The sequence below is a fragment of the Pseudopipra pipra genome, chromosome 3 (assembly GCF_036250125.1).
Source record: "Pseudopipra pipra isolate bDixPip1 chromosome 3, bDixPip1.hap1, whole genome shotgun sequence".
In the NCBI taxonomy this organism is placed as follows: domain Eukaryota; kingdom Metazoa; phylum Chordata; class Aves; order Passeriformes; family Pipridae; genus Pseudopipra; species Pseudopipra pipra.
Genome location: NC_087551.1, coordinates 73,358,134 through 73,375,694, shown reverse-complemented (window position 1 = coordinate 73,375,694; position 17,561 = coordinate 73,358,134).

The following is a 17,561-nucleotide window of genomic DNA, read 5'->3' as shown; positions in this document are numbered from 1 at the left end:
CTTTCATTGGTTTCCTATATCATGTATGACTTTTTCAGATTCTTTTCTGATGTGTGAAACACTCACTCTAGTTTTGGGACCAAAACCTCAGAAGAAACTTTTTATTCCTTCAGAAAGCAAAGCATCCAGAAACAGGAGCTGAAATTATCTGTGTGAAATATCTCAGTCTTACTAGGTGCATGTACACGTGTTTATAATTTCCAGGTTTGACTGAAGATCTGCAGTATCATTAAGTTTTACAGTTCTTAATCAAGCCTTGAGTGAAAGAACCTTCACCAAATCAAAGGACCTCTGACTCCATTAAGATAATTGCTAAAACTTTCCTTGTCTTTTACAATCAGGACTGTTTTTATGTAAGTAGAAAAATACATCTTCAAAGTGTTATCAGAGATAACTTGTCAGTCAATTACGTGCAATGTTTAATTACTTTTAAATTACTATGCTGGTAGGATAAATTTAAATATTCATGCTGAGAGTGTGGGTTTATATTTGCAATGAAACAAAAAGGAAAGTAAATAATTATTTACCTCAGTTATAATTCTCCAGGGGAAAGTACGCTAGACTAAGTATGCACAAGTTTCAGTGCAACAGAAGATAAAATAAGACACTAAAGGACTCTATCCTATGAAAAAAATTAATTTACTGCTTTGGCACATATTAAAGAGACAAGACCCTTGAAGTTATGTTTAATAATAAATGTAGTCTGTGTATTCCCATTAGTTATAAGTATTATCTATCAATGCTTTCAGATAGGGAACATGCATCAGTAAGAAACATTTTAATTTAAAATGATGCAAAGTAGTCCCAGTGCAAAAAGAGACATTGAAAAAATTATTAAGCTATTGAAAACTGTCCAAGTACTAAATTTTAAGATGACAAAGTATATAAAAAAATCATTATGCAATGACAGCAGCCGTACAAGATAGAATCTGGTGCCCAATAGAGTTACCGTTATTATCTTCAGCTTTCACATAAAGACAAAAATCTTACACATCTGAGTTATTGAGTTAAATTACTTTGATATTCAAACTTTTGGGGGGGAAACTTTTTTTCCCTCCATTTGTAAAGCAAGCAATTTTTCCCAATTCACAGGAATTGCTGGAAAATCACTGAGCTGATATCAACTTCCATTACCAAGGAAGAGCACAGAAGCATTCAGTCACTTCAGAGAGGACAAAAGGGCTGTACTGCCTTCCCCATACTGATCGGCAGACAATACTCTTCTGATTAGATGGTGTTGTCAGTAGAAATTTCTTGCAGTTTTAGTGTTCTGAAGCACTGTCCCAGTTAAGCACTTAAATTAAATATTTCTGAATAAAAGTAATCCTTTGAAGAAAAAAATCTTATCAATCCATAAAATTCATACTGAAAATAACTGGTATGTTACATTACATAAGTTCTCCTTATACTATCCTGAAAAAGAATTGAGGATTTTCAGATTTTCAGTGAAAGAAAGTTTCACACATAGGTATCATCTTTCTCATGAGGTTTGACTTTCTTTCAGCTCTCCATAGAAGTTGTTCCATTTTTTGGTCAAGGTATTATGGTAATATTACATGGTACACTAAGGATCTCCTGTATCTTTGGTAATATCATAACAATCATTCTAAGATGCAATATGAGTACTTTAAACTTACAGGTTTCTAGGAGAGACAGTAAAATGTCAGATTAGGCAATTAAATCCTAAAAGAGGTCAAATTTAGCTGCTTTAAATAGACTGTAATGTGAAATGTAAACATTTAGAGACTGAAAAAGCTTTGGTTGAGATGGCATTATTTAGATTACATTTGTTTCATATAGAGTGTATTCTCATTGACTGCACATGCAGTAAAGTGGGTAGACAGATTAAATAAATAAGAAAGGGAGAGGAGAGGTTCAGAGAGGTTCAGAGAGGAGAGAAGAGGAGAGGAGAGGACATGATTTCATCTTACCTATAACCTTGGCAGTTCTCCAATATTGCTTTTGCCTGTTGGAGTTGTGGAATTCTTCTGAAACACAAATAAAATAAAAATTAACTAACTTCAAAGAAAAATATTTTGATACAGAATTGCATCTTTAGGGCAAAATCAGAAAAGGGAAATTCAACTACTGATTTCAATGACATCAGGATTTTATCTATGCAGTATAAAAAAAAAATTAGTTTTCTACCTTAAATCTGGGAGTTTTGAGAATAAAATCTCCTTCAAGAAGAAAATGAAGGGTTCACTTTTTACTTACCTCATGAAGACAGATATCTGCAACATTATGACATCTTTGGCAGTGGATAAAACCTGACTACTGCATATTATTTCAGAAGAGTATTAGAGTTACTTAAACTTGTATTCTTGCTGTTATCTTTGAATGCATTTTCCTAATACAGAGTGATTTTCTAATGTAAACATGAAGAAATTATTTTAAACATGAAACAAACATAGAAAATGCATGAATTATCTCAGATTTTCTTTCTAATGACTTACAAAATACCTTATGTGGCTTCAAAGTCACATACATTAAGCATAAAGTTTACATTTTACACTGATGTTAAGCACTGGGTTCAGATTAGATCACTACACTTTTTTTATGGTTGAGTGACCACACTGTTTTCTCCTTATCAAATTTTCCTTTTTTCCTTTGCAAATTTTCAAAGGTTTGTGTTTAGGATTCTACAGCAATACCCTGTCTTTTCTCACAGAGTCCATATATTCCTTCTCAGTGACAGGATATATTTAGCAATTATTTAACAATTACAGGTGAATTTTAGATTTATTACAGCCTTCCATAAAATGCGTTAGCCTAAGGGCAACCAAAGGAAACAAGGAAGTCTTTATCTTCATTGCAAGTATTCATATACAGTTTGCCAACACTACAGCTATAGAATTTTAAGAAACACTAGATAAAAATAACATATGCTTATTTATGTATGTCTGTAATCCCTGACGTACAAATGTAAGGCAATTATGCTCAGAAAAAGCCCACAGTGATAAACAATTTTTGCAAATATGAAGGAAGAAGCTTGAACACCACTGAGACAATTGTTTCTTCAGAACTGCAGTGGATAATGGATATTTGCAATGTGGTGTCCTTTTTTCTCCCTAAATTATTCATTTGAATCCAGTGTAAATGGGAAGTGGTTAAATCAAAAGTTTTTGCCATTTATCTAATGTGTAGTCTCAGAATAGAACTGATGAGCCCCACCTCTTTCCTGTTGGGTGATTCATACTGTACAAAATCATGCTCTCATCTGATAAAAGTCAGGAGCCTAATTGGTAGCCTAAGCAAAAGTCTTGAGTGTTGACTCCTAATCAGATATGCTTACCCCCAGTACTTTTAACACATATTTTAAAACTGCTTTAAAATAAAAGTCTGTGGTCTAAATTGTATCCAAGGTTCCCATAAAACTTTTTTAATGGTGATAAAATTTTTTCCTTAATATTGTCAGTATTCATTAACATTTTAGCTAAGTAACAACCACCACTGTTGCTTAAAAGAAAAACTAACAGGTTGCATTTTCTTCTATGTATTTGCCTACCAAACCTAAGAAAAGAGCAATTTTAACAAATGGCCCAATATATTCAATTCAATTCAATATTTTATTGTGAAAAAAAAATAAAAATCAGCACTGCAACATTCAGCTAGATGTGATTGGGTTATTTGACTTACTGAAAAATACAGAGCAAAGTTTTCCAGTACTGGCAAAAGCTAAGATTCAACTAAAATATGTTTGCAGAGGAGAAACAAAAAGATGGGTGGGGGGTTTTTTTGGTTTGTTTGTTTGTTTGTTTGTTTTTTGTTGGTTTGTTTTGTTTTCTTTTCAAATAGCGATTAGACTGAAAAATTAGCCACTTTGGGATTTCATAGCCAGTGGTAACAGATGGCTAAGTTAGTGATGAACCACTGAGGGGGCTGGAGAGTTGATTAGGGAGACTGAAAACATGTATGCTCAAATTGGCATAATGCCCAGTAAAAGCAGTGACCCATCACTTAGAGTAAGTCTTTGAAATATTAAGTGGACATATATATATTCAGAACAGAGGGGGAGAGCGGGAGAGGGGAAGGGAGCTTGCACAGCTAGTTTTTTTGGTTTGGTTTTTTTTTTTGAAAGTTTTCAGGTACAAACAATTTCTCAATTCTTACTTGTGTTTCCAGTGTAGCTTCTTCTCCTATTCCTGTCTTTTTGAAGTTGGCTACAGCTGTGCAAAAAGGAGTGAGTTTTATTTTATTAGTCATAGCTTTTAGAAAAATAATAACCAAATAACCCTCTCTCCTTTGAAAAGCAATCTTGCTTTTCTGTGGTTATAAGTTTACTTCAATCATTTGAAAGGTAGGAGACTTGTATTGTTGGTTTTTGTTATTAATTTTGGGGAAGCATTTGAAAAAAATGTTTATTTGGGCAAAATATCTTCAATTTTAAGGTAAAGTTCTAGAATCAGATAAAGGATATTAATATTCCATTGTAAACTAAATGCAGTCTTAGACCACAGGACTTCTAAATATGAACTACATTGCTCTTTCTCTTTCACCATTACTCATATTTGCTGCTTTCTACAGCCATTAATTTCCCTTCCCACAAAAATTGAATTCATACAAAGGTGGTAGAAATTAGTATTTTGACAATAGGAATATTTTCACTTAGAAAATTTGTAATTCTAGAGGGAAATGTGTCCAAACTTTTAACTAATAAAAATTCTCATTATCCAGTTTCCATACTATCTTTGTTCTCTGGGTAACACCAGTGCAAAAGATTGATTATATATAGTATAAAAAAAATTAAATAGCAGCAACAATAGCACAGAGTTTAATTTTGCACCTATCACTACCTTTCTCGTAAGCAAAGCTCATTGTCTGCCAGTGGCATTCTAACTCCTTCACAGTATTAAAAACCTAATGAAAGCTATTAGAACAACAAAAAAAAAGCGATCTGAGAAAATGCTTTAGATTTTTTCTTTTTTCTTTTTTTTTTATTTCCCACAACACTATGTAGATATTTTGACATAGGACTTTGCCTTTTAGAATATGTCTGTGTGTTATAAGGTTGTGTCCTGCCTATAGAGAATATTAACTCAGCTACTGAAATGAACAGACCCATTTTCCTAGCATTTGCCCTGCACCAAAATAATGTCTTTTCATAAAGGCTAATTAACCTTAACAAAGTGTGACTCTAATATAGCTAAATTTCTCTGTTATTTGAGCTGACTAGTAATTTCAATGTAAAGACACGTCTTATCCATGTACGGGTGTTCACATATGCACTGTCTGTGCCTGGTTCAAACTCACTGGCTTTCCAAAGCAAAGAAGTAATTACTTCCTGGGATCAATATAATTGTTATATCTTGGGCATAGGTAAAACAGACTTTTTGTGAGTTCAATATTATCTCTTTTGATCACAGTTTTTTGCATACATGTACCAAAATTCTTTATCTCACAGACTTCCACTTCTTTTTTTTCAGTCTAGAAATGGCTACTTGGCAGGATGTTCTACTTTCTCCTAGAGGTTGCTACAATCCGGTGTCCTGCTGCCGCTACCCATGTATAAATATGCTATGCTAGCATGTATGAATATTCCTATGTTAGTAATCAGGGATAACATCAAAGTAAATTTTTTTCCAGATATGACTTTACCTCTATATTTCTACAGAGAACCCCGTTTGCCTAAGTTGGTGTAAAATATCTAGAACAAGAAAATAACTTTCAGATATGGAAAACTTGTGCCTTTAAAATAAATTTCTTTTTAATATAAGTTGATTTCTAATGCTGATAAATTATTTAGTCATTCCATCCAGTAGATAATGAGAAGGTCTCGACCATTCCCAGGAGGTGTTTTTTCAGGAACCTACTCACTGCAGCCTGTCGGCATTTGTTTTCAATCTTTTATTCAAAACCCTCTTTAACTCTACTAATAGCTATACAAATAACTACTCTGAATAGAAGCAACTAGGACAAGCACCTTTATAAATCACCAGTGCTGACTGAGTGCCCTTGGCTAACAATGCCTAAGCAGGCAGACGTGCACTGTTTCAGGCCACAGTAATTTTAGGAATGTATGTTAGAAAAGCAACAGCTCATACTACAATTCTCTAAAGTCACGTAATATTTTCCATAATGTACTTAATAATTTGTTCCCTCTAGTTATTTAGTTGGTATAATCAGCATGTTGGGTTTACGTGGCAAGGTCTTTGTAGTGGGGGGTCTGCAGGAGTGGCTTCTGTGAGAGGACACCAGAAGTTGTTCCCATGTTAGGCATAGACAGTTCTAGATGGCTCCAAAACAGACCTGCTGCTGGCCAAAGCTGAGTCCATCAGTGATGTTGGCACTATCTCTGTCATAACATATTTAAGAAAGAATAAAAGATGTTGCAGAACAGTAACTGAGATAAAGGAGGTAGAAAACGTGAGAGAAACAATCCTGAACACACTGAGGTCATTGAAGAAGGAGGGGGAGGAGGTGCTCTGGGTGCTGAAGCAGACATGCCCCTGCAGCCCATGGAGATGAATCATGGAGCATTTCCACCTGCAGCCCATGGAGTAGCTCATACCAGAGCAGATGGATGTGCCCTGAAGCAAGCTGCAGCCTAAGAAGGGACCATGATGGACCAGACTCCTGACAGGAATTGTGGCCCTTTGAGGATCACTAGGCAGTCTATTCCTAAAGGACTCCACACTGTGGAAAGGATCTATGCTGGAGCAATTTGTGAAGTACAATCCATTGGGAGGACCCATAAAGGTCATGAAGGAATGTCTCTTGTGGGAGGGGCTCCACACTGCAACAGGGTAAGAGTGTGAGGAAGAAGCAGCAGCAGAGGAATAGTCATTCCCTGACTCACTGCACTGCTTAGGTTGAGGAGGTAGAAGAGCTGGGAGCAAAGTTGAGTCTGGGAGAATTTAGGGGTAGGAGAAAGTTGGTTTTAGCTTTGTTCTTATTTGTCATTATGCTACTATGTTTAATTGGCAATTAATTAAATTAATAAATTAAGTATTCTTTTTGCCAATGATGGTAACTGTAAGTGATCTTCCTGTCCTTATCATGACCCCCAAGCTTTTTGTCATATTCTCTCCACCTGTCCTCTTGAGGAGGGGGAATGATAGAACAGTTTGGTGGCACCTCGTATCTAGTTAAAGTTAGCCCACCACAATCACTTATCATAACATTTATTTCAGGATATTTTACAGTAGAATAGTCATACAAGACCATCTTTAAATTAGACTATCAGTATTATCTCACTTTCATAATACAAGAAAATAAATATTTCCAGCAAAAAAATATTCTAGGAAGGTGTATCAGGCACAAACAGTCAGGCTTTGGGCGGCAGGGGCCTTCCAGGCTGTCCTGGATAGGAGGTGACCATGACCTGTCCTGTGCTGGACAGAGTTGGCTGCAGCTAGAGCTGACACTGATGCAAACAGTGCATCTCAAACTGCAGCAGCTGTGAGAACCTGCAACACCTCTGCTCAGGCAGTGATAAGGGCAGCAGCCACTGTGCAAGGGAGATGCAGGGAAAACACAGAGTGAGAAATGAGGAGAAAGAGAGTAAGAAGATATGTGGTGAAAATGAGGACAAAAAGCAAGGTATAGTGGGGAATCACCCATGGGAAGGGAGACGTGGAGAGAGATGTTGTCGGAGACATAGCTGAAGGTTCTTGGAAGGAGGTCCTGTCTCTGAGGAACTGCCACCATGGGGGACCCAAGTCTGGGGAGGAACACCCCTGAGGGACTGCAACCTATGAACAACCTGTGGTGGGGCAGACAGAAATGAGAAAGAACCAATGAACAACAAAGGAAAATGTATGTGAAGCAAAGAGTGGCAGAAAGAATCTTTTTTAGACTGTTTTAAACCTCCCACACTCCTGTCACCTTGCTGAAGTAATTACCTTGACTGAATGTAACACAACGTGAAGGTAAGGAGAACTGAAACTGGAAAGTGGGTAGGAGAGTTGTTTGGTTTAGTTAAACCTGGGAAAGGCAGAGGAAAGATACTTCACTAAATGTTTGTTTAAATTATGTATGTATGTTGTTTTTTTTTTCTTTATTCTTAAATATTTATCTATCTATCTATCTATCTATTTACCTATCTGTGAGGGCCAACCATATCCTGGGGTGCATTAAGTACAGCATTGTCAGCTGGTCAAGGGAGGTGACTGTCCAGCTCTACTCTGCACTGATGCAGCCTCACCTTGAGTACTATGTGTAGGGTTTGGGCACTACAATATAAAAAAGCTATTAGAGAGCATCCAAAGAAGGGCCATGAGGATGGTGACAGGTCCGAGTCTTAGAAGTGGCTGAGGTCACTTGATCTGTTTAGCCTGGATGAGACTGAGGGAAGACCTAATTGCAGTCTTCAACATCCTCACAAGGGGAAAAGGAGAGGTAGCTACTGAACTCTTCAGTCTTGCGACCAGTGACAGGACTCAAGAAAATGGCATGAAGTTGCGTCAGAGGAGGTTTAGGTTAGATATCAGGAAAAGGTTTTTCACCCAGACGGTGCTTGGGCACTGGAACAGGTTTCCCAGGGAAGTGGTCACAGCATCAAACCTGACAGAATTCAAGAAGCATTTGGACAGTGCTCTCAGGCGCAGTGTGATTCTTGCAGTGTCCTTCCCAGGGACAAGAGTTGGACTCAATGATCCTGATGAGTCCCTTCCAATGCAGCATATTCTATGATTTTATAATAAATCAGTGATCAGAAGTTTGGCCTAATCAGTAATAAATAAACTAAGTATTCTTGAATCAAGACTGTTTTTACTTTTCTAAAGAACCTGCAATATATGAATGAGCTCAAAGGATCAAAGTTAAACAGCAGAAGAAAATTAATAGAAAGTAAGACAACACTAGAAGGAATGCAGTTCAAGGCTGCTCTAATAACAACAACAAAAAAAGACCTCTAGTCTTTTGGCTCATTGCTTCATGGCTTGTGTGTGTCGACGCATGTTCTGCCACAAAACATATAGGGGGTTGATCTAGAGCCTTAAAGTTGAATTTGAACTTACTTATCAAAAACTTAGTATTTCTTTTCCATAAAAATTTGCAATATATTTGAAATTTGGTATACAGTTATTTCCTGGCTTCTGCAGACCTAATGTCTAATGCATCAATAACTCTTGTGATGTGGAAAGAGAAGAATCAAGTAGTATATTTGGAGAGATATTAAAAACAAAAAGTTCATGGTATTACACATAGCTTGCAGTAGTAAATTATGTCAAATTTTCAGCAATTATAACAAGTACTTAAACTTTTCAAGCAAATCATTCAAATTAATTTTCTTTCCTATAATTATTCATCTGCATGGTTTAGGCACCATCTAGTAATCTTTTATGACTCTCTCTTTTTGAGTAGTGAACCTGAAACAATTCACTCCGGTTCAGGAAATTCACAAGAGACTTGAGAATATTATAATACAGTTGAACTGGGTGTCTTTCCCTTAGGCATACACTTAATGAAGAAATTACACCTTTTTTGATTGATTAGTGGGAATATTAATGACTACTGGGTTTCTGACAAAAAGCTGACATGTCTGTTAGAAAGAAAATTAATGCTTACATTCCATTTGTTTTTGTTTCCAACTGCTTTTTCTCAATTTACAGTAGATCAATCTTTCAGTGAAAAATATAGGTCAACTCCTAACAAAGAGGAAATATGATTTCATATTACCCATAATACACTGCTTATTATTAACACTGCAAAATAATGTGTCACAGAAACCAGAGTTTGTTTTTCATCATTTGACTTCTAAATTATGTAGGACATTGCTTATTTGTATTCAGATATGCAGACACTAGCATAAAATTAATTAAATCAATCTACTCAAAGGCTATTGGAAGAAGTAAATATGTTATTGGAAGTAAAGTAAAGATTATTTGATTGGTAAATATTATTTGACTCACCATAATGACTAAAACTGTAGGGTTTAGTCTACAAGGTATTTTTCTTTATTTTGCTGTATGTAATCAAAAGGAATGTTCAATGAAGAAAATAATCTTTCAGTAGGAATTCAGACCAAATAAAAGTCTGGGTGTCCAATGGCTGGAAAAGTGGTACTATCCATAACTCTGTAAATGTCTAAATATAAAGGTATATACGTGTGTGTGTGTTTGTAAAGTTTTCTCTATTATACTGTTTTTTCTTTTGTTTCACATTCTTTATCAAACCTCCTCTGTAATAAATACCTTAGAATAGAAGGATTTTAGCATTAGGATTTATTTGTTTTCATCATTGATTATTCTACATTACTTTGTGGAAATAATTGTTGATAATAAAATAAAGAGTACCTAATGTCACAAAAAAAAAGTAAAAATTAATTTTTTGTCACACAAGCAGAATTTTAGTCATTTAGTTTAATCTAGTTGAGGAAAATGCTAATAAGAAAAACATGTTTAATATCTTAATGGAAGCCATCTTTAGAGAAATTAGTGGTTACCCTAACATTCAACACTGCAAGAGTAGTATCTGTTTGATTCTTTGCATTGGTGACCACAAATACAGCTTTATGTGAAAAATGATATTGTTGTCTTTGTTTTAGAGACAGATATCTGAAACATAATTGGAATATTCACCTGTCCAATGACAAAATCTGTACTTTAGACTGGGTAGGTAGTGGTGAGAAGTAGACAGTTCTGTAATAGAACTGCATATAGAAGAAAACAGAAAAAAATCATCCTAATGTCTCAGCATTCAGGCCTACAACATTAATTGTAATTTTAATTTAGCAATTAATTTAATGTAATAAAACATGTTTTGGCTATTCTAATAGACCTTTAAGACTTCCATATGTGATATCATTTTCTCTTGATCAATTCTGTTAAATTCTAGATTTTCAGCTTGCATGGAATTTTAGAGTGTGGATTTCTTCCTGAAGATCATGTAAATCTTGATTTCATACAGCAGTATCAAGAACATTTGAGAGGAATTTTATACATAAATAATCTTATACAGTAATACATATGCAAGTTATTTTGTCAAATGACGAGTTAATAGTTTCAAAATTATTTCTTAGAAATAATAATAAAATACTAACTTTGCAAGGAGCAATTGAAGATTGAGAGGTTCTGCAGTTGGTTTGCTGTTGCTTCTTCCACCACTGTAAAGGAAGGTGTGTCATCCTATTAGCATGTAGTTCCATTGCCAAAAAATATGTGAACGTATACAAACTATTTGCAGCAGTTCATGAACGTGAATAATGTGAATGAGGTTAAGAGTTTATCCAGTGTTGTAAATACAAAGAACATCAATCGCTGGCACAAAAACAAGATAAGACATTGCAAGGTGTATGAAAATATGTTCTTGAGTGCCCTAAGTAGGCAAAAGATATATATATTTGCTTAAGAGTTATCTTTTTATTGAGAGCTCAATTGCTGTCAGGAATTGGTTATCTCTAATGCATTTATAAAAGATATAAATAAAGCATATTTCAAAGTTGTATATACATTAGTCAAAATATGATACCATGAAAGAAAAATAAATCATATATGACAAAACCAGCCACAAATAAAATAGCAAAATAATTTTTATTAGCAGCTTAGAGATACTGTATTTTATCTTTCCGGAAGAATGGATAATGTTATATTCTTCCTTTGAAAGGGTGAAATTCTTTTTTGGACTGGAAAAAAAAAATTATATTTTATGTTAATAAAACACAAATTAAGTTTTTCCTTTAATGTAAGAATAAAATTGTAGTGTTTTGTAAAACCTTGAGATACCAATTTATTTACTATTTATTCTAAAAATATATTGTATTCAAGTCAGTTTTATTAGCTGCCCTCATAGCTGAAAAAAATCATGAGGACTACAGAATAATCAAAAAACCTCCAGAAAATGTTCTCCATTGAAAGCACGTTAAGAATATGACCTTAATTTGGATTCCCTTTGCTGTTAATGAGTAACTCTGATGCTCAATAAAGGCAATTGTACTTGACTTAAATGTAGAGACCAAAGGGGACTACTTCAGTGTACAGGTAGTGAATGTCCTTGGAGGATGAGATGAAGGATCATGTTTCTGTAATTTAATAGCCAAAATAATGCTAATACCAATTAAACATCTGTTCACAGTAAAAATCAGGCAATTTATAACACAACAATTTTCAGTGCCTAGTTCTATCTACTCCCTGACAGAGAATTGGTTACTTTTATTTTTGGATTTTAAGACCAACATCTGGTGTGGATGTTGGAAATTTAGCTGGCTTTTTAATGTCATCCAATTTCTGTTATATTGAACAGTACAGGTAGCTAAAATTATATATCTGAAGCAATGATACTTCATCACATGTGTGAGCCCAGCAATGCAATGCTTCTTGGGAGTCCATAGGAAGACACTTTCTTCCAGTTCTACAGTCCTCACATCAGGCACATTTTCCTGTTTGAAGTGGGAGGTTCAATAGTGTTTTTGAAAAGGTCATTACTTTTACTTGAAACACAGAAACAGCCAGAAAATGTGTCATTTCCCTTTCCTCTTCAGGTTCTTTTTGGAGGGCACTTTGAGGTCTGTAGCTTCACCCAGTGAATCTTCCCATATGGTATCACTGTGGATGACCATATAATTCATGGGACTTTGTTGCAACGGTTTTCTAATTCTGGATCAACCTATCCATCAATAATACTAATAGGTCTGTATCTATTGCCTATATGATTAATCATTCTAATTGTTTAAATGTTCTCAGTGTTGCAAATTTAAATGTGTCCAACATGCAGTTTCAGGCATTTTGTTTAGATTATGTTTTCCTCTGTTAGAGGGTACATTTCTCCTCATGCAGTCTTTTTGAGATGACTCAAAGGTTTTTTGAACTTAACTGAGTTTCTTCAGAATCCATTATAAAGTCAGCAACGAAAAAATGCTTAAGTGGAAGACAGAAAATCTTCTTAACTGTTCTTCTATATATGTACATAAGTGGGTCTATACACATATAAGCGTAGACAGAAATAATTTTGCCAACCTTATAAATATATCTGCTTCCAGAGCAAAGTAAAGGGAAAAACTAATAGTTTCTGGGAACAATCAGAATCAGAAATAAAGAACATGTTGAACTCGTCTGTAGCTAACAAAGCTAAATGCGAAAAGACAATTGTATGTCATCTACCTTTACTGTTCTCAGACATAGGGACAATGCCCCTAACCTAGCTTTGAAGAAAGTGAAATATAAGTACTAAAGACTTCAAAAACAATAGACTGTCTTCTTTTTTAGTGTCTTCAGCTAGAAAAGTCATCCCAGAGGAAACAGGGCAATTTCACTACATTATCTACATTTTCTGCAATGCTCTGTGTAATTAAGGACAACACTTTACAAAGGACATGTGCCATTCAAAACATGCACAGCATTCTTCTTGTTACTATTTAATTACTTGAAGTAAAGGTTATCTAATTAAATGAAAATTAACCATTATGAGTGCTAGAAATAATTTTACTGAGAATAAGACACACACACATATAGCTGCCCCCCTCATACACACACAAAAGGAAATATCAGTGCATCATGCATCATGCATCTCGTCTGTCATACAATACAACACTATTGTATGACAGATGAGAACATCATGATTAGTATTTAATTTCTATTATAGCATGGTTGAGGTGGGAGGTGATCTCTGGATATTGTTTGGTTCAATCCCCTCTTCTCAAGCAGGGCCACTAGAGCAAGCTGCCCAGGATCATGTCCAAACAGCTTTTGTATATTTCCATGGAGGCAGACTCCACAAGCTCTCTAGACAACCTATCCCTGTGTTCAGTCTCTTGACTTCTTATTCTTTATTATAACCACATGATAATACTTTTTAAAAAAAAAAATAAATTCTGGAGTATGTGTTTCCATTTGGGTAAAGGTGAAAAGCAGAAAGAAGAAATTAGAAAAGGGGAATGACATTAAATTAAGAAGCTCAGTATAATAATCAAGAAAATAAGGATTTGTTTTGTCCTGTTTGGGTTTTTTTTGTTAATATCCATTCTGAAAGTGGTATTTCTCTTTCCTAATGTCTAGATTATGAAATCTGTTTAAGAATGAAAATAAATGAATACAGGTGCATATATATATATTTATATATATATGCATTTTAAGAGAGAGAAAAATAAAATGTTAAGCTTCTTGGTTTCCCTTTAGTGCTTTAGAAATACTGCGAAGTTCTTTAAATTCTTAAGTCATATCTCTGTCTTCTTTGTACTGTGATGCTATGGAAGGAAATCAAACAGACAGAGTTATATGGACCATATATTTTTACAGGTTGTAATTCTATAAAGAACAGATAAGGCAGAATACATTACACTAAAACGACAGGGTAATGTATTCATGTACGTGGATTAGGAGTCTGCAAAAATTAGAAAACATTCTTCACAGCTTCATTTTAAAACGAAAATGGAACTCTGTCACCAAATCAAATGACAGGAAGTCAGTGCAGCATAATTTATATAGCAGCACATTTACCTTAGGTTACGTATTCAATATCTCCAGTTTATCCTGTACCTTTTTCATAAGCAATATAGGAGGTGACTTTAACATATGAGTGACATTATCATATAAAACTACATAAACAAATGTAATGTTTTCTTGATTTTCATATAGATCATTATATATTGATTGGCTCCTATGGTCAGAATTTTTGAATTGTTTGCTGAAACAAGGCCTACAGAAAGAAGGAAAAAAGTAGGGATCAAAAGAAAAAACAATAGGTATTTTTTTAATCATTATTTCCATACCTTCTATCATGCTGTACAAGTCTTCACAGATTATTAAGTCTTGTCCTCAGAGATATTTATATTTACACTGTATTTTTTTACACTTTGTCCTTTTTCTGAGTTCATAAATAATTTAAGACAGAAGTCTGTGATAGTTGTTTGGGGAATAACTATTTTATTATTTGTTCTGCCATAGTATCAAAAGTGTTAATTGATATCAGGTCTCCAAAGTACAGAAACTATCTAGAAGAATTATTAATTCTTTGAAAGAGCACCACCAAATCTCTCTTAATTTGAAAGAAGAGAGGGAATGGAAGATGAATAGGAAAATAAGGTATTATCTGTGGTTTTCATTGAAATATTTAAACAATTTAATCACTGAAGCAGTCACACAGGAGATGAAAAAACCATATTCAATGTGTGTCCCTGACTCAGATTCCAGTCCACATCTCCTATTATGCTGGATTGTGTTATCAGCACAGATGGACCTTTTGTGGAGAAACTCTCCTCTTCACCTTCCCAACATCCAATGCAGAAAGAGAGATATGTTTTACTTTGGGATTGACAGAGTCATTTGAAATTCCAGAGGTTTTTATCCTCTTTCCATAGTGGTTTATGTATTTTATCTTTTGAATAGGTAAAACACTATATAGTGTTTAATAATAGTGTTTTAATAATAGTGTTTCAATAGTATCATGGTTGTCTCTTGCCCTAGCAATAATTTTTGAAAGAATATGTGGTTCTGATAGTTTTGCAGGAAAACCAATCACATGAATGCATTTTAGGAACATTGTAATGGATTAGGTCTTTCAGAGCAAAAATAAAGCTTGAATAAGACAGAGGTATTGAGGTACTGAAACTAAGGTATTTACAGTGGTGCAAGTCTCAAAAAAATTGAGATTCTTTGTGAAGGCAACAGCTAAGTAAATGTTAGAGGACAGACATTACCACAAATGTATTTTTTTGTGCTTTGAAAGTTCTTTTTGAGTTCATTTTGTTGAAAGTCACTCTGTCTGTCTTGCTTCAAAATTAGAAACGAAATCTGATGAAGAGTTGAGAATTGAGTTTTCAATGTTTGAATCCTCTTCTGGTGTTTAATTCCTGGGCATGCTCTACCTCAGGAGATAATAAGAAGCCTTAGAAAGGAAATTAAAGAAATGGGGGAAAAAACTGAGGACACTAGTTAGAACAAGAGTAGGAAGAGGAAGAATAAAATACAAGTAATTGTTGTATTTTTAATGTAACAATTCACTTTTCAAAGCTTAACTAACCACGTTCTTTCTGAACAGAGAAAATTTAGACAGCGGGATGTCTGGACCCTGAACTGCTATCTAAAATGCTGCAACTACAGCATTTAAAATCTTGCAACTACAGAAACTCTCCAGAACAGTTCTGTAGAGATCAATGAGCCAAATGAGTTGATTTTTTTTGTTTCTGTTTTTTGTTTGTTTTGTTTTTCCTAATCCAAAGGCCTTCAAATTCAAAGGAAATCATATCCAGAAAACTGGGATTTATTGTGTTAAAAAGAGTCCTATAGACTCTTTTAAAACCACCTACAGACAATTTTATTTTTAAAGAAGAAAGAGCAGAGTATCCCATGAATTTTAGAATCTAAGATATATAAAAGCAATATGACCAACTCTGACTGTATACAATGCTCCTAATAAGACAACTCAGTTGGATGCTTGTTCAGCCATATTTTAACAGAACAAAAATTATCTGGGTCATGCTTCATACTATGAGTTAAGAAGTTACGTAATGTATGTCAGCATGGTCCAGATGCAGCCAGCAGATCAACTATGGTCCATAGATACTTCCATTCATCTGATTGCATATTCTATAGGAAATGAAGAAGATTTTTTCAAGCAAGGGCCAACTAAAACAACTGATCTTCTTGTGTGTGCTAGGAGTCCAAAGTAAAAAATGAGACTGTTATCCATACTGCATATGGAAATTAAAGTTATTGAGGCCTATGAGACAGTGATACTCTTGCTTCCAGAGGGGAGGTCCTTCAGTAATTGCTGCTGCTTAATGAGAGGTACCCAAAAGTTCATTCCTAAATCCGTTTCATCCCTCTGCAGTTTCTAAGGTTGGATTTTACTGACATAAAATACCTCTGTGTTATGAACAAAATGTTGAAAAACATCTCTACAGCCTATACAGTCATTCTTCACTAAAGGATAGCTTTTGTGATTTAATCCCAGTAGGAAAGCAATCATCACACTGACCCTCATCCACTCCCCTGCATGTGTAATATGGGGGAGATTAGAAGAATAGAAGTGAGTAATCCCATGGGTTAAGATAGCGCCAGTTTGATAGGTAAAGAAAAATCTGTGCACAAGCAAAACAAAATGATGTATTCATTTATCCTTTCCCATCAGCAGGCAGGTGTTCAAGAACCTCTAGGAAAGCAGGGATCCATCATGTGTAATAGTTACTTGGGAAGATAAATATTATCACTCCAGATGTGATCCTTTTCTCCTCTGTTCCCCCAGCTTTTATTGCTGAGCATGATGTCATATGGTCTGGGATATCCTTTTGGCCAGTTGGGGTCAGTTGTCCCAGCTATGTCCACTCCCAACTTCCTTTGTACCCCCCAGCCAACTTGTTGGTGGAGCATCATGAGAAATAAAAAAGGCCTTGACGCTGTGTTAGTGCTGTTCAACAATAATTAAAACATTCCTGTGTTATCAACACTCTTATCATCCACAATACAAAACAGAGCACCATATGCTTGAGCTACTAAGAATAAAATTAATTTTAACCCAGTCAAACCCAGTACAACAGGTCATGGGGACACTGGCTCTGCTGAAAAAGAATGTTAAGTTGCTAGTAGTAAAGTATTCAGGACATCCAAGAGACCTAGTTTTTTCTCTATCTGTCTATGATCAAAACTTTTTATTCTAAGAGAGGAATAGTACTTTTTTTTAGGGAA